General features: G+C 39.1%; 36 non-coding genes and 1 pseudogene across 36 annotated transcripts; 10 read left to right on the top strand and 27 right to left on the bottom strand.

Moving 5' to 3' along the window:
- Nucleotides 1-313: 313 nt before the first annotated feature.
- On the bottom strand, nucleotides 314-436 carry LOC114538633. The gene has a single exon (XR_003688786.1). It is a non-coding gene; the product is annotated as a U5 spliceosomal RNA (small nuclear RNA).
- Nucleotides 437-688: 252 nt separating this feature from the next.
- LOC114538632 lies at nucleotides 689-811 on the bottom strand. Its single transcript, XR_003688785.1, has one exon. It is a non-coding gene; the product is annotated as a U5 spliceosomal RNA (small nuclear RNA).
- Nucleotides 812-1,059: 248 nt separating this feature from the next.
- On the bottom strand, nucleotides 1,060-1,182 carry LOC114538639. Its single transcript, XR_003688791.1, has one exon. It is a non-coding gene; the product is annotated as a U5 spliceosomal RNA (small nuclear RNA).
- Nucleotides 1,183-1,427: 245 nt separating this feature from the next.
- Nucleotides 1,428-1,550, bottom strand: LOC114538631. The gene has a single exon (XR_003688784.1). It is a non-coding gene; the product is annotated as a U5 spliceosomal RNA (small nuclear RNA).
- A 244-nt stretch (nucleotides 1,551-1,794) lies between these two features.
- Nucleotides 1,795-1,916, bottom strand: LOC114538646. The gene has a single exon (XR_003688798.1). It is a non-coding gene; the product is annotated as a U5 spliceosomal RNA (small nuclear RNA).
- A 243-nt stretch (nucleotides 1,917-2,159) lies between these two features.
- LOC114538660 lies at nucleotides 2,160-2,282 on the bottom strand. The gene has a single exon (XR_003688811.1). It is a non-coding gene; the product is annotated as a U5 spliceosomal RNA (small nuclear RNA).
- Nucleotides 2,283-2,527: 245 nt separating this feature from the next.
- On the bottom strand, nucleotides 2,528-2,650 carry LOC114538630. Its single transcript, XR_003688783.1, has one exon. It is a non-coding gene; the product is annotated as a U5 spliceosomal RNA (small nuclear RNA).
- A 249-nt stretch (nucleotides 2,651-2,899) lies between these two features.
- Nucleotides 2,900-3,022, bottom strand: LOC114538629. Its single transcript, XR_003688782.1, has one exon. It is a non-coding gene; the product is annotated as a U5 spliceosomal RNA (small nuclear RNA).
- A 244-nt stretch (nucleotides 3,023-3,266) lies between these two features.
- Nucleotides 3,267-3,389, bottom strand: LOC114538628. Its single transcript, XR_003688781.1, has one exon. It is a non-coding gene; the product is annotated as a U5 spliceosomal RNA (small nuclear RNA).
- Nucleotides 3,390-3,632: 243 nt separating this feature from the next.
- LOC114538645 lies at nucleotides 3,633-3,754 on the bottom strand. Its single transcript, XR_003688797.1, has one exon. It is a non-coding gene; the product is annotated as a U5 spliceosomal RNA (small nuclear RNA).
- Nucleotides 3,755-3,996: 242 nt separating this feature from the next.
- On the bottom strand, nucleotides 3,997-4,119 carry LOC114538627. The gene has a single exon (XR_003688780.1). It is a non-coding gene; the product is annotated as a U5 spliceosomal RNA (small nuclear RNA).
- A 244-nt stretch (nucleotides 4,120-4,363) lies between these two features.
- On the bottom strand, nucleotides 4,364-4,486 carry LOC114538626. The gene has a single exon (XR_003688779.1). It is a non-coding gene; the product is annotated as a U5 spliceosomal RNA (small nuclear RNA).
- A 244-nt stretch (nucleotides 4,487-4,730) lies between these two features.
- LOC114538667 lies at nucleotides 4,731-4,846 on the bottom strand (annotated as a pseudogene).
- A 244-nt stretch (nucleotides 4,847-5,090) lies between these two features.
- Nucleotides 5,091-5,211, bottom strand: LOC114538670. The gene has a single exon (XR_003688820.1). It is a non-coding gene; the product is annotated as a U5 spliceosomal RNA (small nuclear RNA).
- Nucleotides 5,212-5,458: 247 nt separating this feature from the next.
- On the bottom strand, nucleotides 5,459-5,578 carry LOC114538666. The gene has a single exon (XR_003688817.1). It is a non-coding gene; the product is annotated as a U5 spliceosomal RNA (small nuclear RNA).
- Nucleotides 5,579-5,824: 246 nt separating this feature from the next.
- Nucleotides 5,825-5,945, bottom strand: LOC114538668. Its single transcript, XR_003688818.1, has one exon. It is a non-coding gene; the product is annotated as a U5 spliceosomal RNA (small nuclear RNA).
- An 873-nt stretch (nucleotides 5,946-6,818) lies between these two features.
- On the top strand, nucleotides 6,819-6,900 carry Trnas-cga. Its single transcript has one exon. It is a non-coding gene; the product is annotated as a tRNA-Ser (tRNA).
- Nucleotides 6,901-8,891: 1,991 nt separating this feature from the next.
- Nucleotides 8,892-8,972, top strand: Trnas-cga. The gene has a single exon. It is a non-coding gene; the product is annotated as a tRNA-Ser (tRNA).
- A 1,202-nt stretch (nucleotides 8,973-10,174) lies between these two features.
- Nucleotides 10,175-10,245, top strand: Trnag-gcc. The gene has a single exon. It is a non-coding gene; the product is annotated as a tRNA-Gly (tRNA).
- A 143-nt stretch (nucleotides 10,246-10,388) lies between these two features.
- On the top strand, nucleotides 10,389-10,460 carry Trnae-uuc. Its single transcript has one exon. It is a non-coding gene; the product is annotated as a tRNA-Glu (tRNA).
- Nucleotides 10,461-10,674: 214 nt separating this feature from the next.
- Trnaa-ugc lies at nucleotides 10,675-10,747 on the bottom strand. Its single transcript has one exon. It is a non-coding gene; the product is annotated as a tRNA-Ala (tRNA).
- A 173-nt stretch (nucleotides 10,748-10,920) lies between these two features.
- Trnaf-gaa lies at nucleotides 10,921-10,993 on the bottom strand. The gene has a single exon. It is a non-coding gene; the product is annotated as a tRNA-Phe (tRNA).
- A 487-nt stretch (nucleotides 10,994-11,480) lies between these two features.
- On the bottom strand, nucleotides 11,481-11,553 carry Trnaa-agc. The gene has a single exon. It is a non-coding gene; the product is annotated as a tRNA-Ala (tRNA).
- A 5,125-nt stretch (nucleotides 11,554-16,678) lies between these two features.
- Trnaq-cug lies at nucleotides 16,679-16,750 on the top strand. The gene has a single exon. It is a non-coding gene; the product is annotated as a tRNA-Gln (tRNA).
- Nucleotides 16,751-16,982: 232 nt separating this feature from the next.
- On the bottom strand, nucleotides 16,983-17,055 carry Trnat-ugu. Its single transcript has one exon. It is a non-coding gene; the product is annotated as a tRNA-Thr (tRNA).
- Nucleotides 17,056-18,101: 1,046 nt separating this feature from the next.
- Trnam-cau lies at nucleotides 18,102-18,173 on the bottom strand. Its single transcript has one exon. It is a non-coding gene; the product is annotated as a tRNA-Met (tRNA).
- A 118-nt stretch (nucleotides 18,174-18,291) lies between these two features.
- Trnastop-uca lies at nucleotides 18,292-18,363 on the top strand. The gene has a single exon. It is a non-coding gene; the product is annotated as a tRNA-Sec (tRNA).
- Nucleotides 18,364-18,748: 385 nt separating this feature from the next.
- Trnat-ugu lies at nucleotides 18,749-18,821 on the bottom strand. Its single transcript has one exon. It is a non-coding gene; the product is annotated as a tRNA-Thr (tRNA).
- An 843-nt stretch (nucleotides 18,822-19,664) lies between these two features.
- Trnaq-cug lies at nucleotides 19,665-19,736 on the top strand. Its single transcript has one exon. It is a non-coding gene; the product is annotated as a tRNA-Gln (tRNA).
- Nucleotides 19,737-19,867: 131 nt separating this feature from the next.
- Trnam-cau lies at nucleotides 19,868-19,939 on the bottom strand. The gene has a single exon. It is a non-coding gene; the product is annotated as a tRNA-Met (tRNA).
- A 113-nt stretch (nucleotides 19,940-20,052) lies between these two features.
- Nucleotides 20,053-20,124, top strand: Trnac-gca. Its single transcript has one exon. It is a non-coding gene; the product is annotated as a tRNA-Cys (tRNA).
- Nucleotides 20,125-20,507: 383 nt separating this feature from the next.
- Nucleotides 20,508-20,580, bottom strand: Trnat-ugu. Its single transcript has one exon. It is a non-coding gene; the product is annotated as a tRNA-Thr (tRNA).
- Nucleotides 20,581-21,635: 1,055 nt separating this feature from the next.
- Nucleotides 21,636-21,707, bottom strand: Trnam-cau. The gene has a single exon. It is a non-coding gene; the product is annotated as a tRNA-Met (tRNA).
- Nucleotides 21,708-22,665: 958 nt separating this feature from the next.
- On the bottom strand, nucleotides 22,666-22,738 carry Trnat-ugu. The gene has a single exon. It is a non-coding gene; the product is annotated as a tRNA-Thr (tRNA).
- An 843-nt stretch (nucleotides 22,739-23,581) lies between these two features.
- Trnaq-cug lies at nucleotides 23,582-23,653 on the top strand. The gene has a single exon. It is a non-coding gene; the product is annotated as a tRNA-Gln (tRNA).
- Nucleotides 23,654-23,784: 131 nt separating this feature from the next.
- Trnai-aau lies at nucleotides 23,785-23,856 on the bottom strand. The gene has a single exon. It is a non-coding gene; the product is annotated as a tRNA-Ile (tRNA).
- Nucleotides 23,857-23,969: 113 nt separating this feature from the next.
- On the top strand, nucleotides 23,970-24,041 carry Trnac-gca. The gene has a single exon. It is a non-coding gene; the product is annotated as a tRNA-Cys (tRNA).
- Nucleotides 24,042-24,115: the final 74 nt, after the last annotated feature.

Raw genomic sequence — 24,115 nt, 5'->3', positions numbered from 1 at the left:
ATCAATTGTGACGAATATTATTGTTTTTATAATTAGCAGTTGCTCAATCAGTTGTGGGGTGTCGCGTTTGATATTTTGGCGTGATCAATAGCCTTCTGCCAAGAAAGGAGCATTGGAAATCCGGATTACGCCAGCTGTTAATCTCGTACACTTTTGATAAATACCCGCCGTTTTTATATAATTGGCAGTTGCTCAATCAATTGTGGGGTGCCGTTTGATATTTTGGCGTGATCAATAGCCTTCTGCCAGGAAAAAGAAGCATTGGGAATCCGGATTACGCCAGCTGTTGATCTCGTACACTTTTGATAAACACCCGCCTGGAAAATCCGGCGGGCGACAAAAAATACCCTTAGGCCCATTGTGTTGTTCTCCTCCACGGAAATCTTTAGTAAAAGGCGAAAGATTTTTTCGTGTAAATGAAGGAGAACCAAGGCTTGGAAACTTTGGTGTTTGTCAGTGCTGTATAAACGAAATAGTTTCGCTTTTCGGGGAAACACGGTAATCACGGAAGTGCGCGCGCAATGTTATCAATTGTGACGAATATAATTGTTTTTTTAATTCGCAGTTGCTCAATCAATTGTGGGGTGTCGTTTGATATTTTGGCGTGATCAATAGCCTTCTGCCAAGAAAGGAGCATTGGGAATCCGGATTACGCCAGCTGTTGATCTCGTACACTTTTGATAAACACCCGCCTGGAAAATCCGGCGGGCGACAAAAAATACCCTTAGGCCCATTGTGTTGTTCTCCTCCACGGAAATCTTTAGTAAAAGGCGAAAGATTTTTTCGTGTAAATGAAGGAGAACCAAGGCTTGGAAACTTGGGTTTTTGTCAGTGCTGTATAAACGAAATAGTTTCGCTTTTGGGACACGGTAATCACGGAAGTGCGCGCGCAATGTTATCAATTGTGACGAATATATTGTTTTTTTAATTCGCAGTTGCTCAATCAATTGTGGGGTGTCGTTTGATATTTTGGCGTGATCAATAGCCTTCTGCCAGGAAAAGGAGCATTGGGAATCCGGATTACGCCAGCTGTTGATCTCGTACACTTTTGATAAACACCCGCCTGGAAAATCCGGCGGGCGACAAAAAATACCCTTAGGCCCATTGTGTTGTTCTCCTCCACGGAAATCTTTAGTAAAAGGCGAAAGATTTTTTCGTGTGAATGAAGGAGAACCAAGGCTTGGAAACTTTGGTGCTTGTCAGTGCTGTATAAACGAAATAGTTACGCTTTTGGAACACGGTAGTCAGGAAGTGCGCGCCAATGTTATCAATTGTGACGAATATAATTGTTTTTTAATTCGCAGTTGCTCAATCAATTGTGGGGTGTCGTTTGATATTTTGGCGTGATCAATAGCCTTCTGCCAAGAAAGGAGCATTGGGAATCCGGATTACGCCAGCTGTTGATCTCGTACACTTTTGATAAACACCCGCCTGGAAAATCCGGCGGGCGACAAAAAATACCCTTAGGCCCATTGTGTTGTTCTCCTCCACGGAAATCTTTAGTAAAAGGCGAAAGATTTTTTCGTGTAAATGAAGGAGAACCAAGGCTTGGAAACTTGGGTTGTCAGTGCTGTATAAACGAAATAGTTTCGCTTTTGGACACGGTAATCACGGAAGTGCGCGCGCAATGTTATCAATTGTGACGAATATATTGTTTTTTTAATTCGCAGTTGCTCAATCAATTGTGGGGTGTCGTTTGATATTTTGGCGTGATCAATAGCCTTCTGCCAGGAAAAGGAGCATTGGGAATCCGGATTACGCCAGCTGTTGATCTCGTACACTTTTGATAAACACCCGCCTGGAAAATCCGGCGGGCGACAAAAAATACCTTAGGCCCATTGTGTTGTTCTCCTCCACGGAAATCTTTAGTAAAAGGCGAAAGATTTTTTCGTGTAAATGAAGGAGAACCAAGGCTTGGAAACTTGGTGCTTGTCAGTGCTGTATAAACGAAATAGTTTCGCTTTTGGGACACGGTAGTCACGGAAGTGCGCGCGCAATGTTATCAATTGTGACGAATATAATTGTTTTAATTAGCAGTTGCTCAATCAATTGTGGGGTGTCGTTTGATATTTTGGCGTGATCAATAGCCTTCTGCCAGAAAAGGAGCATTGGGAATCCGGATTACGCCAGCTGTTGATCTCGTACACTTTTGATAAACACCCGCCTGGAAAATCCGGCGGCGACAAAAAATACCCTTAGGCCCATTGTGTTGTTCTCCTCCACGGAAATCTTTAGTAAAAGGCGAAAGATTTTTTCGTGTAAATGAAGGAGAACCAAGGCTTGGAAACTTCGGTGCTTGTTAGTGCTGTATAAACGAAATAGTTTCACTTTTGGAACACGGTAGTCACGGAAGTGCGCGCGCAATGTTATCAATTGTGACGAATATATTGTTTTTATAATTCAGTTGCTCAATCAATTGTGGGGTGTCGTTTGATATTTTGGCGTGATCAATAGCCTTCTGCCAAGAAAGGAGCATTGGGAATCCGGATTACGCCAGCTGTTGATCTCGTACACTTTTGATAAACACCCGCCTGGAAAATCCGGCGGGCGACAAAAAATACCCTTAGGCCCATTGTGTTGTTCTCCTCCACGGAAATCTTTAGTAAAAGGCGAAAGATTTTTTCGTGTAAATGAAGGAGAACCAAGGCTTGGAAACTTTGGTGCTTGTCAGTGCTGTATAAACGAAATAGTTACGCTTTTGGAACACGGTAGTCAGGAAAGTGCGCGCGCAATGTTATCAATTGTGACGAATATTATTGTTTTTATAATTAGCAGTTGCTCAATCAATTGTGGGGTGTCGTTTGATATTTTGGCGTGATCAATAGCCTTCTGCCAGGAAAAGGAGCATTGGGAATCCGGATTACGCCAGCTGTTGATCTCGTACACTTTTGATAAACACCCGCCTGGAAAATCCGGCGGGCGACAAAAAATACCCTTAGGCCCATTGTGTTGTTCTCCTCCACGGAAATCTTTAGTAAAAGGCGAAAGATTTTTTCGTGTAAATGAAGGAGAACCAAGGCTTGGAAACTTGGTGTTGTCAGTGCTGTATAAACGAAATAGTTTCGCTTTTGGGACACGGTAATCACGGAAGTGCGCGCGCAATGTTATCAATTGTGACGAATATAATTGTTTTTTAATTCGCAGTTGCTCAATCAATTGTGGGGTGTCGTTTGATATTTTGGCGTGATCAATAGCCTTCTGCAAAAAAGGAGCATTGGGAATCCGGATTACGCCAGCTGTTGATCTCGTACACTTTTGATAAACACCCGCCTGGAAAATCCGGCGGGCGACAAAAAATACCCTTAGGCCCATTGTGTTGTTCTCCTCCACGGAAATCTTTAGTAAAAGGCGAAAGATTTTTTCGTGTAAATGAAGGAGAACCAAGGCTTGGAAACTTGGGTTTTGTCAGTGCTGTATAAACGAAATAGTTTCGCTTTTGGACACGGTAATCACGGAAGTGCGCGCGCAATGTTATCAATTGTGACGAATATAATTGTTTTTTAATTCGCAGTTGCTCAATCAATTGTGGGGTCGTTTGATATTTTGGCGTGATCAATAGCCTTCTGCCAGGAAAAGGAGCATTGGGAATCCGGATTACGCCAGCTGTTGATCTCGTACACTTTTGATAAACACCCGCCTGGAAAATCCGCGGCGACAAAAAATACCCTTAGGCCCATTGTGTTGTTCTCCTCCACGGAAATCTTTAGTAAAAGGCGAAAGATTTTTTCGTGTAAATGAAGGAGAACCAAGGCTTGGAAACTTGTGCTTGTCAGTGCTGTATAAACGAAATAGTTTCGCTTTTGGAACACGGTAGTCACGGAAGTGCGCGCGCAATGTTATCAATTGTGACGAATATATTGTTTTTAATTAGCAGTTGCTCAATCAATTGTGGGGTCGTTTGATATTTTGGCGTGATCAATAGCCTTCTGCCAGGAAAAGGAGCATTGGGAATCCGGATTACGCCAGCTGTTGATCTCGTACACTTTTGATAAACACCCGCCTGGAAAATCCGGCGGGCGACAAAAAATACCCTTAGGCCCATTGTGTTGTTCTCCTCCACGGAAATCTTTAGTAAAAGGCGAAAGATTTTTTCGTGTAAATGAAGGAGAACCAAGGCTTGGAAACTTGGTGTTGTCAGTGCTGTATAAACGAAATAGTTTCGCTTTTGGACACGGTAATCACGGAAGTGCGCGCGCAATGTTATCAATTGTGACGAATATAATTGTTTTTTAATTCGCAGTTGCTCAATCAATTGTGGGGTGTCGTTTGATATTTTGGCGTGATCAATAGCCTTCTGCAAAGAAAGGAGCATTGGGAATCCGGATTACGCCAGCTGTTGATCTCGTACACTTTTGATAAACACCCGCCTGGAAAATCCGGCGGGCGACAAAAAATACCCTTAGGCCCATTGTGTTGTTCTCCTCCACGGAAATCTTTAGTAAAAGGCGAAAGATTTTTTCGTGTAAATGAAGGAGAACCAAGGCTTGGAAACTTGGGTTTTTCAGTGCTGTATAAACGAAATAGTTTCGCTTTTGGACACGGTAATCACGGAAGTGCGCGCGCAATGTTATCAATTGTGACGAAATATTATGTTTTTATAATTCAGTTGCTCAATCAATTGTGGGGTGTCGTTTGATATTTTGCGTGATCAATAGCCTTCTGCCAGGAAAAGGAGCATTGGGAATCCGGATTACGCCAGCTGTTGATCTCGTACACTTTTGATAAACACCCGCCTGGAAAATCCGGCGACAAAAAATACCTTAGGCCCATTGTGTTGTTCTCCTCCACGGAAATCTTTAGTAAAAGGCGAAAGATTTTTTCGTGTAAATGAAGAGAACCAAGGCTTGGAAACTTGGTTTTGTCAGTGCTGTATAAACGAAATAGTTTCGCTTTTGGGACACGGTAGTCAGGAAGTGCGCGCGCAATGTTATCAATTGTGACGAATATTATTGTTTTTATAATTAGCAGTTGCTCAATCAATTGTGGGATGTCGTTTAATATTTTGGCGTGATCAATAGCCTTCTGCCAAGAAAGGAGCATTGGGAATCCGGATTACGCCAGCTGTTGATCTCGTACACTTTTGATAAACACCCGCCTGGAAAATCCGGCGGCGACAAAAAATACCTTAGGCCCATTGTGTTGTTCTCCTCCACGGAAACTTTAGTAAAAGGCGAAAGATTTTTTCGTGTAAATGAAGGAGAACCAAGGCTTGGAAACTTCGGTGCTTGTCAGTGCTGTATAAACGAAATAGTTTCGCTTTTGGAACACGGTAGTCAGGAAGTGCGCGCGCAATGTTATCAATTTTGACGAATATTATTGTTTTTGTAATTAGCAGTTGCTCAATCAATTGTGGGGTGTCGTTTGATATTTTGGCGTGATCAATAGCCTTCTGCCAGGAAAGGAGTATTGGGAATCCGGATCACGCCTGCTGTTGATCTCGTACACTTTTGATAAACACCTGCCAGGAAAATCCGGCGGGCGACAAAAAATACCCTTAGGCCCATTGTGTTTTCTCCTCCACGGAAATCTTTAGTAAAAGGCGAAAGATTTTTTCGTGAAATGAAGGAAACCAAGGCTTGGAAACTTTGGTGTTGTCAGTGCTGTATAAATGAATTAGTTTCACTTTTGGAACACGGTAGTCACGTAAGTGCGCGCGCAATGTTATCAATTGTGACGAATATAATTATTATTATAATTAGCAGTTGCTCAATCAATTGTGGGGTGTCGTTTGATATTTTGGCGTGATCATTAGCCTTCTGCCAGGAAAAGGAGCATTGGGAATCCGGATTACGCCAGTTGTTGATCTCGTACACTTTTGATAAACACCAGCCTGGAAAATCCGGCGACAAAAAATACCTTTAAGCCCATTGTGTTGTTCTCCTCAAGGGAAATCTTTAGTAAAAGGCGAAAGATTTTTTCGTGTGAATGAAGGAGAACCAAGGCTTGGAAACTTCGGTGCTTGTCAGTGCTGTATAAACGAAATAGTTTCGCTTTTGGAACACGGTAGTCACGGAAGTGCGCGCGCAATGTTATCAATTGTGACGAATATAATTGTTTTACTTGCCAGGCGAATTCTTGCCAACAGAAGAACCAAATATTTCAATTTTTTGTGAATAGATTTTCCGAAGTACCTTTTTCTTCTGCTGTTCTTGCTTTTGAAAGGTGTCCAGATCGTGCATACCTCTGTGTTGCTATTCTCCTAGGTACCTGAGAGAACATTTCCTGCTGTTCTTGCATTATTCGAAATAGCACAAGTTTTATATTCATGGCATAGAAGCAGTGTATAGCAAGCAGGGTGTGGCAGTGGAAGCGTTCTGGGCGCATAAACCATGGCCTGTTTGCCCGTCTAGCTTGAAAGAGAACGGTCTTAACAACAATTTGCCAATGGTCTAGTTAATTATTATGCTGTATTTTCTTTTGAGAAAAAAAGTGGAACGTGTTCCTGTTCCAACATTAGATGCACTCTCTCAACTTAATTTAAGTATCAACCTTATAAAAATATAGTTAGCTAGGATTTTGCATCAATGTAATCATATCAACAGTGTCCACAATTGTTTTTCCATTTGCCTCATTAGCTCAGTGGTTAAAGCACTTGTCTAGTAAACCAGGGGTCCGGCGTTCGAATCTCTTACCAGGCTCTTCACATTTTCCTCTTAAACTCAATAAGTATCTTCCTAATATAAATGAGTTTTGTTATTGGCTTTTTGCAACAATAATGAACAATGTTTACTATTCGTTCCTTTAGAAATGAATTTCTATAATATAATTACCTGTGTTTTATTGTGCTTTTTTATCATTGCGTTTCAATAGGCAATTATGTAGTCGTGGCCGAGTGGTTAAGGCGACAGACTCGAAATCTGTTGGGATATTCCCGCGCAGGTTCAAATCCTGCCGACTACGACTTTTGTTATGCAAGTGGAATTTCGTGGCCGTTTCATTTTACGTTTTCATTTTGCGATGAAGTATGGGAAAAAGAACGTTGACATCTTCCGACTTGGCTTCATGGCCTGGTGGTATGATTCTCGTCTAGGGTGCGAGAGATCACGGGTTCGATTCGCGTGCAAGCCCGGGCAATGCATCGAAAGCATTTTCTGATAAAGTTCAGTAGACCATCTAATTGTCATTTTTATTCAAAAACATATATTTTTTTCTGAAATGGGCTATAAGAGATAATCCAGAACTCAAAAACCTAAATAAAGACAAAAAATTAATAATTCCAGCAAGGTTCTACCGAGAATTGAGCTCAGATTCACGGGTTCAGAGTCGGAAGTGCTAACCATTACACCACAGAACCTAACCATCTACTAAAAGACACCGCAGAAATTGGTGTTTAAGACATTTCAACCCGGAAATCTAATCGCTGGTTCACAATTGTGTATTTCCGTACCGCTATCAAACAAAAAACTTTTGAATAGCATAAAAAAGTTCAATTTTTCTCTCAATACGTATTCGCAATTTTTTAACAGCTCATCATACACATCTGACCGCTGTGATGTATAGTCTATACACGCACATTATTGAGATGAAGTATTTATATATATATTCCCCCTATTCCAGGTATGGTGCCTGATGATGTGAAATGTTGAATTTTTCTTTCATTTATAAAAGAGAAAGGAGCGAGCTGATTTGAACCACTGACCTCTCGATCTGCAGTCGAATGCTCTACCACTGAGCTATACTCCCTGATCGTGCATACCTGTGTGATGCTATTCTCCTGGGAACACGAAAGAACATTTCCTGTTGTTCTTATCCTATTCGAAATAGAAGCAATGTGTGGCAAGGCGGGTGGCGTATGCAGAGGAAGCGGGCTGGGCCCATAACCCGGGGGTCTGTGGATCGAAACCATTTCCTGCTAAAGTTGTCGTATCGATGAAAAAGATCTTCTCAGTGCACATTCTAGGTGAGATTTTTTGTTCAGAAAACTAATTTTTCTTAAATTCAGTGTAAGAGAAAAGCCGGAACTCAAAAACTATACTCCCCGATCGTGCATACCGGCATGCGCGGATATTTTCTTAGATATCTGTAGGAATATTTCCCGCTTTTCTTAACTTATTCGGAACAGCACAAGTAAAAAGAAAATACAGATCTGTGTATATATCCATGGCATAGAAGCAGTGTGTAGCAAGCTGGTTGGGGCAGTGGAAGCGTGCGGGCCATAAACCATACCCTGCATGTTTGCCCCTCTAGCTTGAAAGAGAACGGTCTTAACAATTAACAATTTGCCAATGGTCTATAGTTAATGATTATGCTGTATTTTCTTTTGAAAAAAAAGTTATACGTGTTCCCGTTCCATGCAACATTAGATGCACTCTCTCAACTTAATTTAAGTATCAACCTTATAAAAATATAGTGAGCTTGGATTTTGCATCAATGTAATCATATGAACGGTGTCCACACTTGTTTTTTACACGTGCCTCATTAGCTCAGTTTAGAGCACTGGGGCCGGTTGTATCAAGCCCGTTTAGCTTTAACGGTGGATAAGTCAAAATTAAATCTCTTATTAAACACTCACACATCTCTTTTGAATGAGTCAACTTGAATATTATGCACTTAATATTTGGTTGTAAACAGTATACATTTAGTTTGCTTGTTGAATGAAACGATTGACTTGCTTTCTATTTTGAACCTAACCAACGTTTAAGCTAAACGAGCTTGATACAACCGGCCCCTGGTCTAGTAAACCAGGGGTCCGGAGTTCGAATCTCTGACGAGCTCTTCACATTTTCCACTTAAACTCAATAATATGAACGACTTTTGTGATTGACTTTTTGTAACAATATAGTGAACTGCAATGTTTATGATTCGTTCTTTCAGAAACAAATTCCTATAATACTTTTTTTTATCATTCCACATTGTATTTTTTTTATCATTGCCAATCAACTGGCAATTATGTAGTCGTGGCTGAGTGGTTAAGGCGACAGGCTCGAAATCAGTTGGATATTCCCGCGCAGGTTCAAATCCTGCCGACTACGAGTCCTGTTATCTCGAAAGATTTCATAACACGGAAAAATTTTTTTGCCAGCGGGTGGAATTTCGTCTTATACCATACGATATATTTTTGGCATTTTTTAGGGAAAGACAATCAGAGTAGTCAAAATTTTTAAAACTTGGTGTAAAATGGTAAATACTGTACCCTTTTAACCGAAGTAGTCAAATTTACGCATTCTGATTCGCTTACTAAAAATGTAAACAAACATGCTGTTTGGTCTAGAGCGAAATTGCCTCTTCTTATAAGGAACTCTATTCAGAAATTATTTCTCCTTTATATGCTCGCTTTTAAGAGTATAATATTAGGCTGTTTGCCGCACGAGTCAACGGAACTTTAATTTTTCATTTACCGTTATGCCGGAATTTTTGATAAATTACCGTAAGCTACTGCACTTTTTCCGTCTTGAGTGCAGGACACGGATTCGATTCCCGTGCAAGCCCTGATTGCCCTCCCAACTTGAAATTTTTCAAAGATTGAGTTTCCTTCTTCAAAACAAAAAGCAGTGTTGATCTCCCCATAAAACGTTGATCCCATGCAGTGTCAATCCCACATAGAAAAATACAACGAGGAGATATACTATGCATGCACAAATGTATTCATAGTAAAGAAATGTCATCCATGAAGACGTTGTCATTCATTTTACAAGAACTTAACATCGGAAAATATGCAGAATTAGCTTGGAAGGGATAACTATTTTTTGACGATGATTCGTTTTTACAATTGTAAAAGCGTCATGTGTATGCCTTATTGTCTGAATGGTTAGAGCACTGGTATCGTAAACCAGAGGTCCGGTGTTCAACTCTCTGATAAGATTTCCCCCGTTCTTACCTTATTCGGAATAGCGCCAATGAAAAGAAAATATCTATCTGCGTATATATTCATAGCACCAGGGCAGTGTGTAGCACGCAGGGTATAAATATAAATATTATTTTTAAAAATATTACGAAAAACTTTTAATGCGAAGCAACGGTTTTCTGAAGAATGATTTGAGATCCAAAGATCTAATCCCCCAGTTGCTGCCTTTCCTTACATCTTTTCGAGCAATCGGTAAACGATAGATCACTCTTTACGAAATTAAAAATATAATTTCTGAGTTTGATTCGTGTAGCATGGGACCTAATTTGAAAATATGTTTCTTACAGCGGAGTAACATGATTGTCGAAATTGACGACATTACGTGGCGTTGCGCTGGTGGTTCAGTGGTAGAATTCTCGCTTGCCACGCGGGAGACCGGGGTTCGATTCCCCGCTAGCGCATAAAATTCCCCTCGGATGCATTGTCCTGATCAATAACACCCATCATGTGGTTTCTTTTTCACACTTACTGTGGCGTAGCAAAATTATCAGAAGAAAAGGGTAATTTTGAAAAAAACGACACTGTTACATAAGGCATAGCAAGTTCCCATGTGGTCTAGTGGCTAGGATCTGGCGTTTTCACCGCCATGGCCCGGGTTCGATTCCCGGCGTGGGAAATCCGTTTTCATAATTATCCGGCAAAAAGAGCCGTCTACGGCAATACATTTAACACCTGAATGAATATTATTGCAGGACACGAACACTGACAAGAATATGAAGAATCGCGTTTCATCGAGTTTGTTAAAAAGGAAATTGATGTTTTGAACGAATAAAGTTGAGTTGCGTTTTCGAGAATTTAATGTGTTTTTAATTGTTATAAAGGGAAAAATATGGAGGATGCGGGCATCGATCCCGCTACCTCGCGCATGCAAAGCGCGCGCTCTACCATTTGAGCTAATCCCCCACAGCCGCCATAACGCATTGAAATCCATTTTACAATGACACATATCTATTTTTGTTTTTTTTTACATTTGATTACCCAAACAAATTATTTGCCAAAACCGCAAAGTGAAAGCGTATTTTTCAATATTTTGCAGACATACCAAGCTAACTGGAAAACTATTTTAAATTAGATCCTTCAGAAAACCGGGATTGAACCAGGGACCTTCAGATCTTCAGTCTGACGCTCTCCCATCTGAGCTATTTCGGCAAACAGCTCAGAACGACTCGTGATATTCTTCAAGCGTTTTAGAGCATGCACCTAATTCCCTAGCTGCCCACAACAACGGAGCATACTGGGCAATTTCAAAATGTCAGGTTATGGTAAATATGGATGCATATATTTAATAAATTTCTACTCCATTGCCAGTATATCAATTTGACATAGGCAAGTAAAATATTTATCAAAATATTTTCCATGCAGTTGTCCTTCGAGCCGGATTTGAACCAGTGACTTAGGGATGTTTGCTTATCTACAGTCCCCCAATCTACTAACTGATCTAACGAAGGCTGATAACGGCCAGCTTCATTATTGATCAATCAATATTTGTCATACAATTATTAATTTTATTAATTAGAATTTTGATAATGATATTGAAAACTTAGGTATAAATATTATTTTTAAAATATTACGAAAAACTTTTAATGCGAAGCAACGGTTTTCTGAAGAATGATTTGAGATCCAAAGCGTAAATTTTTGGAGGATGCGGGCGTTGATCCCGCTACCTCGCGCATGCTAAGCGCGCGCTCTACCATTTGAGCTAATCCCCCAGTTGCTGCCTTTCCGTACATCTTTTCTAGCAATCGGTAAAAGATATATCACTCTTTACGAAATTAAAAATATAATTTCTGAGCTTGATTCGTGTAGCATGGGACCTAAGAAGAAAGGGGTAATTTTGAAAAAAAACGACACTGTTACGTTAGGCATGGCTAGTTCCCATGTGATCTAGTGGCTAGGATCTGGCGTTTTCACCGCCATGGCCCGGGTTCGATTCCCGGCGTAAATCCGTTTTCATAATTATCCGGCAAAAAGAGCCGTCTACGGCAATACATTTAACACCTGAATGAATATTATTGCAGGACACGAACAGTGACAAGGATAGGAAGACTCGCGTTTCATCGAGTTTGTTAAAAAGGAAATTGATATTTTTAACGAATAAAGTTGAGTTGCGTTTTCGAGAACCTAATGTGTTTTTAATTGATTATGTATGGAAAAAATATGGAGGATGCGAGCATCGATCCCGCTACCTCGCGCATATAATGCGCACGCTCTACCATTTGAGCTAATCCCTCACAGCCGCCGTAAAGCATTGAAATCCATTGTTTCAATAACACATATCTTTTTTGGGGTTTTTTACATTTCATTTTCCAAACAAACTATTTGCCAAAACCGCAAAATAAAAGCTTTATTTTCAACATTTTGCAGACATACTAAGCTAACCGGAAAAATAATTTTATTTCATTTTAGTTCATTCTCCATTGCCAGTATATCAATTTGACATAGGCAGTAAAATATTTTTCAAAATATTTCCCATGCAACTATCCTTCGAACCGGATTTAAACCAGTCACCTAGGGATGTTTGCTTGCTTATCTACAATCCCCCGCTCTGCCAACTGAGCTCTCGAAGTCTGATAACGGCCGGCTTCATTATTGATCAATAAGTATTTGTCATATAATTGTTAATTCTATTAATTAGAATTTTGATAATGTTATTAAAAACTTAGGTATATAAATTATATCATTTTTAAAAATATTACGAATGCAAAGTAACGGTTTTCTGAAGAATGATTTGAGATCCAAAGCGTAATATTTTGGAGGATGCGGGCGTCGATCCCGCTACCTCGCGTATGCTAAGCGCAGGCTCCACCATTTGAGCTAATCCCCCAGTTGCTGCCTTTCCTTACATCTGTTCTATTAATGCGTAAAAGATAGATCACTCTTTACGAAATTGAAAATTGAATTTCTAAGTTTGATTCGTGTAGCATAGGACCTAATTTATGGGTGTAATGCCAACATTTTCTAGAACATGCATCGCAAAATATACGCACAATTGATAATGAACTCCTGTAAAACATAAAACGTTGATTGAAAATATGTTTCATACAGCGGAGTAAGCTGATTGCCGAAATTGACCACAATATGTGGCGTTGCGCTAGTGGTTCAGTGGTAGAATTCTTGCCTGCCACGCGGAAGACTGCATGGGGTTCGATTCCCCGCTAGCGCATGCAATTCCCATCGGATTTCTTTCATTCCTTCAAACTTTATTTACACACACAAAATCTTTTCAACAATAAAGGTGGTTTTCAAAAGGGGTGTGCACTTCTTTACCAATTCAAATCCCACCCACTTTAATCTATCTACAATATACGTACAATACTTATAAACATAATTTTTTATAAACATGAAAGTGTAAACTATATTATATGAGATTAATGGAGAAAAAGTGTACTTTTAAAAATTAATTTACACAAGAGGATTTATAAATTGAAAGGTCGAGGAGGAAAGCTTTTCACAAAATGAATTATAAGATGACAACGTTCTTATGTCCTCCGGAATTTGGTTCCAGACATAAGCACCGTTGTAGCTATAACCTTTTTTCAAGTAATCCGTCCTGGGCTTGGGAAGACATAAGCTAGTTAAGGACCCTCTCAAATCATAATCATGCATCGTATTAGAATGTTGAAATAGATCTCTCAATCTTCGAGGAGCTAGATTATTAATCGTTTTAAACATAAGTCTGGACTTTATGTCGCCCTATATTGCAACTTTTGAAGACGATCACTAAGCGTCTTACCTATCACATTCCAAACTTCACAACAATAATCAAAATGAGGCTGAACTAAGGCATTGTACACTGGCGGTCAAAAAGAACTGCTCAAAACAAATTGAAATGCTCTCAAATGAACGTAACTTTCGCGCTAACAATATATACGAGTAAATATAGACTAGATTACATGCTAAGCTGTATATGAAATATTAATATTTGTTGACCCTCCTTTGGCTTTATAATTAATAACGGCCTTACACCGGCGTGGCATATTTTCTGTTAAGGTGGTAATCTTAACGGTCAAAAGAAATTTATCCCATGGACAGTCTTTACAGCAACGCATAAATCATGGACGCTTTATGAATGAATTCCTTTTTTGCACTATCCCCTTGACATTGTCCCACAGATTTTCAATAGGGTTAAGGTCTTTTGGCTGTGCAGGCCAATCCATTTCTGTCACTCCCTCTTCCTGAAACCATTGTTTGACTATATCTTGGAAGTGTGACAGGTTGCATTTCATTATTGAAATATTGCTTGGAATAAGAGAATTATCCAAAATGCTTATGAAGCTCTCTCCTATATTCGCTTCTTTTTTATAAATTTGTATCTAAACAGTTCTTTTTGATCGCTAGTGTACAATAAAAGATTGATTGTTACTATTCCTGTTACACACGGTAATAGCAACATTTGAGCAGTTCTTTTTGAGCGCCAGTGTATATGAACACTAAAGTATTCCGATCAACAAACTCCTTAGCCTTTTTAATAGCACCAATTCCTGCCGAGTGAGTTTACTTGCAATAAACTAAATGTGCTTCTTCCAATTTAAGTGCTGATCTACAGGGTGTATCAAAAAAAGGAGACCTTTAGAAATCAAGCTATTGTTAAAATTTGAATGCCTTTTCAATTGCATTTGCACTTATGCTGAACCGAAGTGCGTGAAATATTGATGCATACATTAGAAAAAGGAGACCTTTAGAAAATGAATTGACGTTTGTACACAAGATTGTCTGCTCCTGGGAATTTGAAAATAACTTTAATAGCATAAGCAAAAATAACGACCCAAAAATATTCAAATGACTAAGCACACCAGTACAAACATGGTTCAACCAACATGGTTAATGTTCAGGCTCAGCAGCCTGTACATTGTGGGTTTGAGACAAAACACCAGACTCCTGCGAAGCAGCAGGAAGTGCTAGGAAAGCAGAGGGAGGAGAAACGAACTCCGCCTCAGAAAAATAATGGTCGCTGGCCTCCTGGTGAAAAATGAAGTTCAGCGACAACTCCGCAGAGGAGAGGCAAAAATTCGAGCCTGGATGGAAAGAAGGCGTCGATAAGGGCCCATCGGAATGAACACTCGAGGACCGAAAACTATAAAAGGTGACTCGACCTGCGAGTCTAGGCCACGCAATGACGGCACGGAAGAAGATGCTGCTGATGATGTCCCAGCAGCAGGAGCGGAAGAAAGAGCTAAAGCTCCCTCCATTGATTTCGGAGTGCTGTCCTCAACCGGGAAACGGTAATCAATGGGGACAATAGCTGTTTCAGCATCAGTCACCCGAGGTGCAGCTGGAGGAGACGAAAACTCTCCCTCTGACTTCTGCGAAGACGACTCCGAGAGAACCGGCCGAGGTGTTGAAACGACCGGTGTTTTTTCCGGAGAAGGCAAAGTTTTCGACACTGTGTCAACTACGGACTGTCCAAGGACATCCAAATCGTTAATGTCCTCAAGATGGTCTTGGAGGGCCTGAAAACGATTAGCTGTTGGAATAGCTGGGATGTCCAAAGTAACCGGTTAAGGCCGTGGGGGATTAGCTCAAATGGTAGAGCGCGCGCTTAGCATGCGCGAGGTAGCGGGATCGACGCCCGCATCCTCAAAAATTGTACGCTTTGGATCTCAAATCATTCTTCAGAAAACCGTTGCTTTGCATTAAAAGTTTTTCGTAATATTTTTAAAAATAATATTTATAGCTAAGTTTTTATTAATATTATCAAAATTCTAATTAATAGGATTAGTTAACAATTATATGACAAATACTGATTGATCAATAATGAAGCTAGACGTTATCAGCCTTCGATAGCTCAGTTGGTAGAGCGGAACCGCGCGCCTTCTAGAAAAGTGTGGGAAAATTTTAAAATATACATGTCATAGGCCTCTGAAATGGCCGCAAATGCCTCTCAATTTAAGGATTAATGGAAAATGATAGATACTTTGTGAAGTTCCCAGCATTTTTGGCGCTCAACAATACAACCATGCTTTGATTATGATGCGAAGTAATCAGTGATGATTATGATGCTAAGTAAGATTCTGGTGCTATGTAAAGTTTCAAGCATGTTTGGTGCTTATGTACAAAGATCGATATAAAGTTGCAACTTGCAAGCATCGAATATTATCAATTGTGCATATATTTTGAGATGCATGTTCAAGAAAATGTTGGCATTACACCCATAAATTAGGTCCCATGTTACACGAGTCAAGCTCAGAAATTATATTTTTAATTTCGTAAAGAGTGATCTATCTTTTACCGATTGCTGGAAAAGATGTACGGAAAGGCAGCAACTGGGGGTGTAGCAGATGTGGCCGTGTATAGCAGTTTGCACAGGATTGAAAATTTAATATAACTATACAAGCACGAATTCCAAAGGCAAAGTGTAAGACAAAGTGAATATATATCATGCGGTTTATTTACATTTTTGAACAATTGAACTTCTATACTCTTTAAAGTACGATGTGCTTCTGAATTTCGCGATCGAACAACATTTACGTTCGCAAGACATCTAAATGAATATGAACTGTATTGTTTATGTTCAGAAGCTTTATATTAAAGACTGGCACGTGCGCGCCACGCCGGAGTTAACGCCAGAACAGGCGTTTTTTGAGTTCAGGCTTTTCTCTTATAGCTCATATTCGACTCTTAATAATGTGCGTGTATAGACTATACATCACAGCGGTCTGATGTGTATGATAAGCTGTATAAAATTGCGAATACGTATTGCGAGAAAAATCGAACTTTTTTTGCTATTCAAAAGGTTTCTCTTTGATAGCGGTACGGAAATACACAATTGTGAACCAGCGATTAGATTTCCGGGTTGAGATGTCAATTTCTACCGTGTCGTTTAGTAGATGCTTAGGTTCTGTGGTGTAATGGTTAGCACTTCGGACTCTGAATCCGGGAATCCGGGTTCAATTCTCGGTAGAACCTTGCTGGAACTATTATTTTTATGTCTTTATATAAGTTTTTGAGTTCTGGATTATCTCTTATATAGCCCATTTCAGAAAAAATATATGTTTTTGAATAAAAATTACAGTTAGATGATCTACTGAGCTTTAACAGCAAATGATTTCGATGCATTGGCCACTGGCCGGGCTTGCAGGATAAATTATATAGTTGCTATAGTTCCCAATATACTTTTGTAAATACAAAAGTATGCAAAAGCCTCATCAGAGAGTTGAACTCTGGACCCCTGGTTTACAAGACCAGTGCTCTAACCACTGAGCTAATGAGGCGTATGTGCAAGCTTAACGCGAATATAATTATATGAATACTTTAGCTTAATAATGTGCATGCGCGTATAGCAAACTACATAATTATATACTATGCAGCCATCATTCGTCAGTAACTTTTATAGATTTTTAGGGTCTGTGGTGTAATGGTTATCACTTCGGTCTCTGACTTCGAGAATCGGAGTTCAATTCTTGGTAGAAACTCTTTGAAAACATTCATTCTCCGTCTTTATGTATTTTTTTATTTCAGGTTTTCTCTTACAGGTATCAAAGAATGTATCATATGACAGGTATGCTGCATGGAACGCTCAGAGAGAGTAGCATATAGTGGTAGAAAATCCAACTGGAGGTTGACAGGTCACTGGGGTCAGTGGTTCAACTCCGCTCGCTCCTTCCTGTTCTATAAATTAAAGAAAAATTAAATATTTTTATGGTACCGATTGGTGCATGAAAAATCCCAATTTATTTTCGTGGGAAAAAGCCGTACGTTTGATAAACAATCCCTGCAGTTTAGGTTTTTTGAATGACTCTCTGGGACACATGCATGTTCTATATTATATTTGTAAACCAGGGCTCCATACCTGGAATAGGGGGAATATATGTAAATACTTCATCTTAATAATGTGCGTGTATAGACTATACATCACAACGCTGGTCAGATGTATATGATGAGTTGTCAAAAGATTGCAGAATACGTATTCGGAAGAAAAATTGAACTTTTTCATGCTATTCAAAAGGTTTCTCTTTGATAGCGGTACAGAAATACAGGATTGGGAACCAGCGATTAGATTTCCGGGTTGAAATGTCTCAAACACCAATTTCTCCTGTGTCTTTCAGTAGATGGTTAGGTTCTGTTGTGTAATGGTTAACACTTCGGAGACCGAATCCGGGAATCAAAGTTAATTCTCGGAAGAACCTTGCTGGAACTGTTAATTTTATGTCTTTATGTAAATTTTTTAGCTCTGGTTTTCCCTTATAGCCCATTTGAGAAAAAATATATGTTTTTGAATAAGATTTCGAAAAGATATTTTTTGTTGAAATGATAACTTTAGCAGGAAATGGTTTCGATCCATTGACCTCTTGGTTATGGGCCCAGCACGCTTCCACTGCGCCACCCTGCTTGCTACACACTGCTTCTATGCTATGAATATAAAACTTGTGCTATTTCGAATAAGGTAAGAACAGCAATAAAATTAATGTTGTTTTAGGAGAATAGCGTCAAACAGGTATGCACGATCAGGCAGTGTAGCTCAGTGGTAGAGTATTCGACTTCAGATCGAGAGGTCACTGGTTCAACTCCGCTCGCTCCCTTCTCTTTTATGAATGAAAGAAAAATCCAACATTTTATCGAACTAATTAGTGAATTAAAAAAACCCAATTTATTTTCGTTGCAACAATCCGTTTGATTGATAAATAATCCTTGCAGTTTAGTGTTTTTTCAATGACTCTCTGGGACACATGCATGTTCTATAAATTTGTAAAACGGGAGTCCATACCTGGAATACATAGGGAATATAATTACTTTATCTTAATAATTGGCGGGCATAGATATACTGTAGAGCCAGGAATTTCTCAGTAATTTTTCTAGGTGTTTATGTCCTGTGGTGTAATGGTTAGCACTTCGGGCTCTGTGTAGGATAAATTATATAGTTGCTATAGTTGCCTATATACTTTTATGAATACAAAAGTATGCAAAAGCCTCATCAGAGAGTTGAACTCTGGACCCCTGGTTTACAAGACCAGTGCTCTAACAACTGAGCTAATGAGGCGTATGTGCAAGCTTAACACGAATATAATTATATGAATACTTTATCTTAATAATGTGCATGCGCGTAGCAAACTACATAATTATATACTATGCAGCCAACATTCGTCAGTAAGTTTGATAGATTTTTAGGGTCTGTGGTGTAATGGTTATCACTTCGGACTCTGACTTCGGGAATCGGAGTTCAATTCTTGGTAGAAACTCTTTGAAAACATTCATTCTCTTTCTTTATGTATTTTTTTTTTCAGGCTTTCTCTTAAAGGTATCTAAGAATAGAGCATATGACAGGTATGCTGCATGGAACGCTCAGAGAGAGTAGCATATAGCGGTAGAGCATCCGACTGCAGGTTGACAGGTCACTGGGGTCAGTAGTTCAACTCCGCTCGCTCTTTCCTGTTCTATAAATTAAAGAAAAATTAAATATTTTTATGGTACCCATTAGTGCATGAAAAATCCCAATTTATTTTCGGGGGAAAAAGCCGTACGTTTGATAAACAATCCATGCAGTTTAGGTTTTTTGAATGACTCTCTGGGACACATGCATGTTCTATATTATATTTGTGTAACCAGGCTCCATACCTGGAATAGGGGGAATATATGTAAATACTTCATCTTAATAATGTGCGTGTATATAGACTATACATCACAGCGCGGGTCAGATGTATATGATGAGTTGTGAAAAGATTGAAGAATACGTATTTGGAAGAAAAATTGAAATTTTTCATGCTATTCAAAAGGTTTCTCTTTGATAGCCGTACAGAAGTACACGATTGGGAACCAGCGATTAGATCTCCGGGTTGAAATGTCTCAAACACCAATTTCTGCTGTGTCTTTCAGTAGATGGTTAGGTTCTGTGGTGTAATGGTTAGCACTTCGGACTCTGAATCCGGGAATCCGCGTTCAATTCTCGGTAGAACCTTGCTGGAATTGTTAATTTTATGTCTTTATGTAAATTTTTTAGCTCTGGTTTTCTGCTATAGCCCATTTGAGAAAAAATATATGTTTTTGAATAAGATTTCGAAAAGATCTTTTTTATTGAAATGATAACTTTAGCAGGAAATGGTTTCGATCCACTGACCTCTGGGTTATGGGCCCAGCACGCTTCCACTGCGCCACCCTGCTTGCTACACACTGCTTCTATGCTATGAATATAAAACTTGTGCTATTTCGAATAAGGTAAGAACAGCAAGAAATGTTCTTTTAGGAGAATAGCATCAAACAGGTATGCACGATATGGGAGTGTAGCTCAGTGGTAGAGCATTCGACTGCAGATCGAGAGGTCAGTGGTTCAACTCCGCTCGCTCCCTTCTCTTTTATCAATGAAAAAAAACCCAACATTTTTATCGTACTAATTAGTGAATTAAGAAACCCAAATTTATTTTTGTTGCAACAATCCGTTTGATTGATAAATAATCCTTGCAGTTTAGTGTTTTTTCAGTTACTCTCTGGGACACATGCATGTTCTATAAATTTGTAAAACGGGAGTCCATACCTGGAATACAGGGAAAAAAATTACTTTATCTTAATAATGGGAGTGCATAGATATACTGTAGAGCCAGGAATTTCTCAGTAATTTTTCTAGGTGTTTAGTTCCTGTTGTGTAATGGTTAGCACTTCGGGCTCTGAGTAGGATAAATTATATAGTTGCCATAGTTGCCTATATACTTTTGTAAATACAAAAGTATGCAAAAGCCTCATCAGAGAGTTGAACTCTGGACCCCTGGTTTACAAGACCAGTGCTCTAACCACTGAGCTAATGAGGCGTATGTGCAAGCTTAACACGAATATAATTATATGAATACTTTATCCTAATAATGTGCATGCGCGTAGCAAACTACATATTTATATACTATGCAGCCAACATTCGTCAGTAAGTTTGATAGATTTTTAGGGTCTGTGGTGTAATGGTTATCACTTCGGACTCTGACTTCGAGAATCGGAGTTCAATTCTTGGTAGAAACTCTTTGAAAACATTCATTCTCCGTCTTACGTCTTTATTATTTTTTACTTCAGGCTTTCTCTTACAGGTATCTAAGAATATAGCATATGACAGGTACGCTGCATGGAACGCTCAGAGAGAGTAGCATACAGTGGTAAAGCATCCGACTGCAGGTTGACAGGTCACCGGGGTCAGTGGTTCAACTCCGCTCGCTCCTTCCTGTTCTATAAATTAAAGAAAAATTAAATATTTTTATGGTACCCATTAGGGCATGAAAAATCCCAATTTATTTTCGTGGGAAAAAGCCGTACGTTTGATAAACAATCCATGCAGTTTAGGTTTTTTCAATGACTCTCTGGGACACATGCATGTTCTATAATATTATATTTGTAAACCAGGGCTCCATTCCTGGAATAGGGGGAATATATGTAAATACTTCATCTTAATAATGTGCGTGTATATAGACTATACATCACAGCGCGGGTCAGATGTATATGATGAGTCGTAAAAAGATTGCAGAATACGTATTCGGAAGAAAAATTGAACTTTTTCATGCTATTCAAAAGGTTTCTCTTTGATAGCGGTACAGAAATACACAATTGGGAACCAGCGATTAGATTTCCGGGTTGAAATGTCTCAAACACCAATTTCTGCTGTGTCTTTCTTTAGATGGTTAGGTTCTGTGGTGTAATGCTTAGCACTTCGGACTCTGAATCCGGGAATCCGAGTTCAATTCTCGGTAGAACCTTGCTGGAACTGTTAATTTTATGTCTTTATGTAAATTTTTTAGCTCTGGTTTTCTCTTATAGCCCATTTGAGAAAAAATGCATGTTTTTAAATAAGATTTCGAAAAGATCTTTTTTATTGAAATGATAACTTTAGCAGGAAATGGCTTCGATCCATTGACCTCTGGGTTATGGGCCCAGCACGCTTCCACTGCGCCACCCTGCTTGCTACACACTGCTTCTATGCTATGAATATAAAACTTGTGCTATTTCGAATAAGGTAAGAACAGCAAGAAATGTTCTTTTAGGAGAATAGCATCAAACAGGTATGAGCGATCAGGGAGTGTAGCTCAGTGGTAGAGCATTCGACTGCAGATCGAGAGGTCAGTGTTTGAACTCCGCTCGTTCCCTTCTCTTTTATCAATGAAAAAAAAATCCAATATTTTTATCGTACTAATTAGTGAATTAAAAAACCCAAATTTATTTTCGTTCCAACAATCCGTTTGATTGATAAATAATCCTTGCAGTTTAGTATTTTTTCAATGACTCTCTGGGACACATGCATGTTCTATAAATTTGTAAAACGGGAGTCCATACCTGGAATACAGGGAATATAATTACTTTATCTTAATAATGGGCGTGCATAGATATACTGTAGAGCCAGAAGTTTCTCAGTGCTTTTTCTAGGTGTTTATGTCCTGTGGTGTAATGGTTAGCACTTTGGGCTCTGAGTAGGATAAATTATATAGTTGCTATAGTTGCCTATATACTTTTGTAAATACAAAAGTATGCAAAAGCCTTATCAAAGAGTTGAACTCTGGACCCCTGGTTTACAAGACCAGTGCTTTAACCACTGAGCTAATGAGGCCTATGTGCAAGCTAAGACGAATATTATTATATGAATATTTTATCTTAATAATGTGCACATGTGCGCGTAGCAAACTACATAAATATAGCATATGACAGGTATGCTGCATGGAACGCTAAGAGAGAGTAGCATATTATTTACTTTATCTTAATAAAGTGCGCGCATAGATATAGTGTAGAGCCGGGAATTTCTCAGTAATTTTTCTAGGTGTTTATGTCCTGTGGTGTAATGGTTTATTACTTCGGGCTCTGAGTAGGATAAATTATATAGTTGCTATGGTTGCCTATATACTTTTGTAAATACAAAATTATGCAAAAGCCTCATCAGAGAGTTGAACTCTGGACCCCTGGTTTACAAGACCAGTGCTCTAACCACTGAGCTAATGAGGCGTATGTGCAAGCTTAACACGAATATAATTGTATGAATACTTTATCTTAATAATGTGCATGCGCGTAGCAAACTACATAATTATATATTATGCAGCCAACATTCGTCAGTAAGTTTGATAGATTTTTAGGTTCTGTGGTGTAATGGTTATCACTTCGGACTCTGACTTCGAGAATCGGAGTTCAATTTTTGGTAGAAACTCTTTGAAATCATTCATTCTCCGTCTTTATGTATTTTTTTATTTCAGGCTTTATCTTACAGGTATCTAAGAATATAGCATACGACAGGTATGCTGCATGGAACGCTCAGAGAGAGTAGCATATAGTGGTAGAGCATCCGACTGCAGGTTGACAGGTCACCGGGGTCAGTGGTTCAACTCCGCTCGCTCCTTCCTGTTTTATAAACTAAAAAAAATTAAATATTTTTATGGTACCCATTAGTGCATGAAAAATCCCAATTTATTTTCGTGGGAAAAAGCCGTACGTTTGATAAACAATCCATGCAGTTTAGGTTTTTTGAATGACTCTCTGGGACACATGCATGTTCTATATTATATTTGTAAACCAAGGCTCCATACCTGGAATAGGGGGAATATATGTAAATACTTCATCTTAATAATGTGCGTGTATATAGACTATACATCACAGCCCGGGTCAGATGTATATGATGAGTCGTCAAAAGATTGCAGAATACGTATTCGGAAGAAAAATTTAACTTTTTCATGCTATTCAAAAGGTTTCTCTTTGATAGCGGTACAGAAATACACGATTGGGAACCAGCGATTAGGTTTCCGGGTTGAAATGTCTCAAACACCAATTTCTGCTGTGTCTTTCTGTAGATGGTTAGGTTCTGTGGTGTAATGGTTAGCACTTCGGACTCTGAATCCGGGAATCCGAGTTCAATTCTCGGTAGAACCTTGCTGGAACTGTTAATTTTATGTCTTTTTGTAAATTTTATAGCTCTGGTTTTCTCTTATAGCCCGTTTGAGAAAAAATACATGTTTTTGAATAAGATTTCGAAAAGATCTTTTTTATTGAAATGATAACTTTAGCAGGAAATGGCTTCGATCCATTGACCTCTGGGTTATTGGCCCAGCACGCTTCCACTGCGCCACCCTGCTTGCTACACACTGCTTCTATGCTATGAATATAAAACTTGTGCTATTTCGAATAAGGTAAGAACAGCAAGAAATGTTCTTTTAGGACAATAGCATCAAACAGGTATGCACGATCAGGGAGTGTAGCTCAGTGGTAGAGCATTCGACTGCAGATCGAGAGGTCAGTGGTTGAACTCCGCTCGCTCCCTTCTCTTTTATCAATGAAAAAAAAATCCAATATTTTTATCGTACTACACCATTTGCCCTTCATTAAACAAAAAAA

Source organism: Dendronephthya gigantea, unplaced genomic scaffold, assembly GCF_004324835.1.
Source record: "Dendronephthya gigantea isolate DGI-Jeju-01 unplaced genomic scaffold, DenGig_1.0 000190F, whole genome shotgun sequence".
Taxonomy (NCBI): Eukaryota; Metazoa; Cnidaria; class Anthozoa; order Malacalcyonacea; family Nephtheidae; genus Dendronephthya; species Dendronephthya gigantea.
Note: the sequence above shows the minus strand (reverse complement) of the source record. Positions and strands in the feature narration are given on the sequence as shown.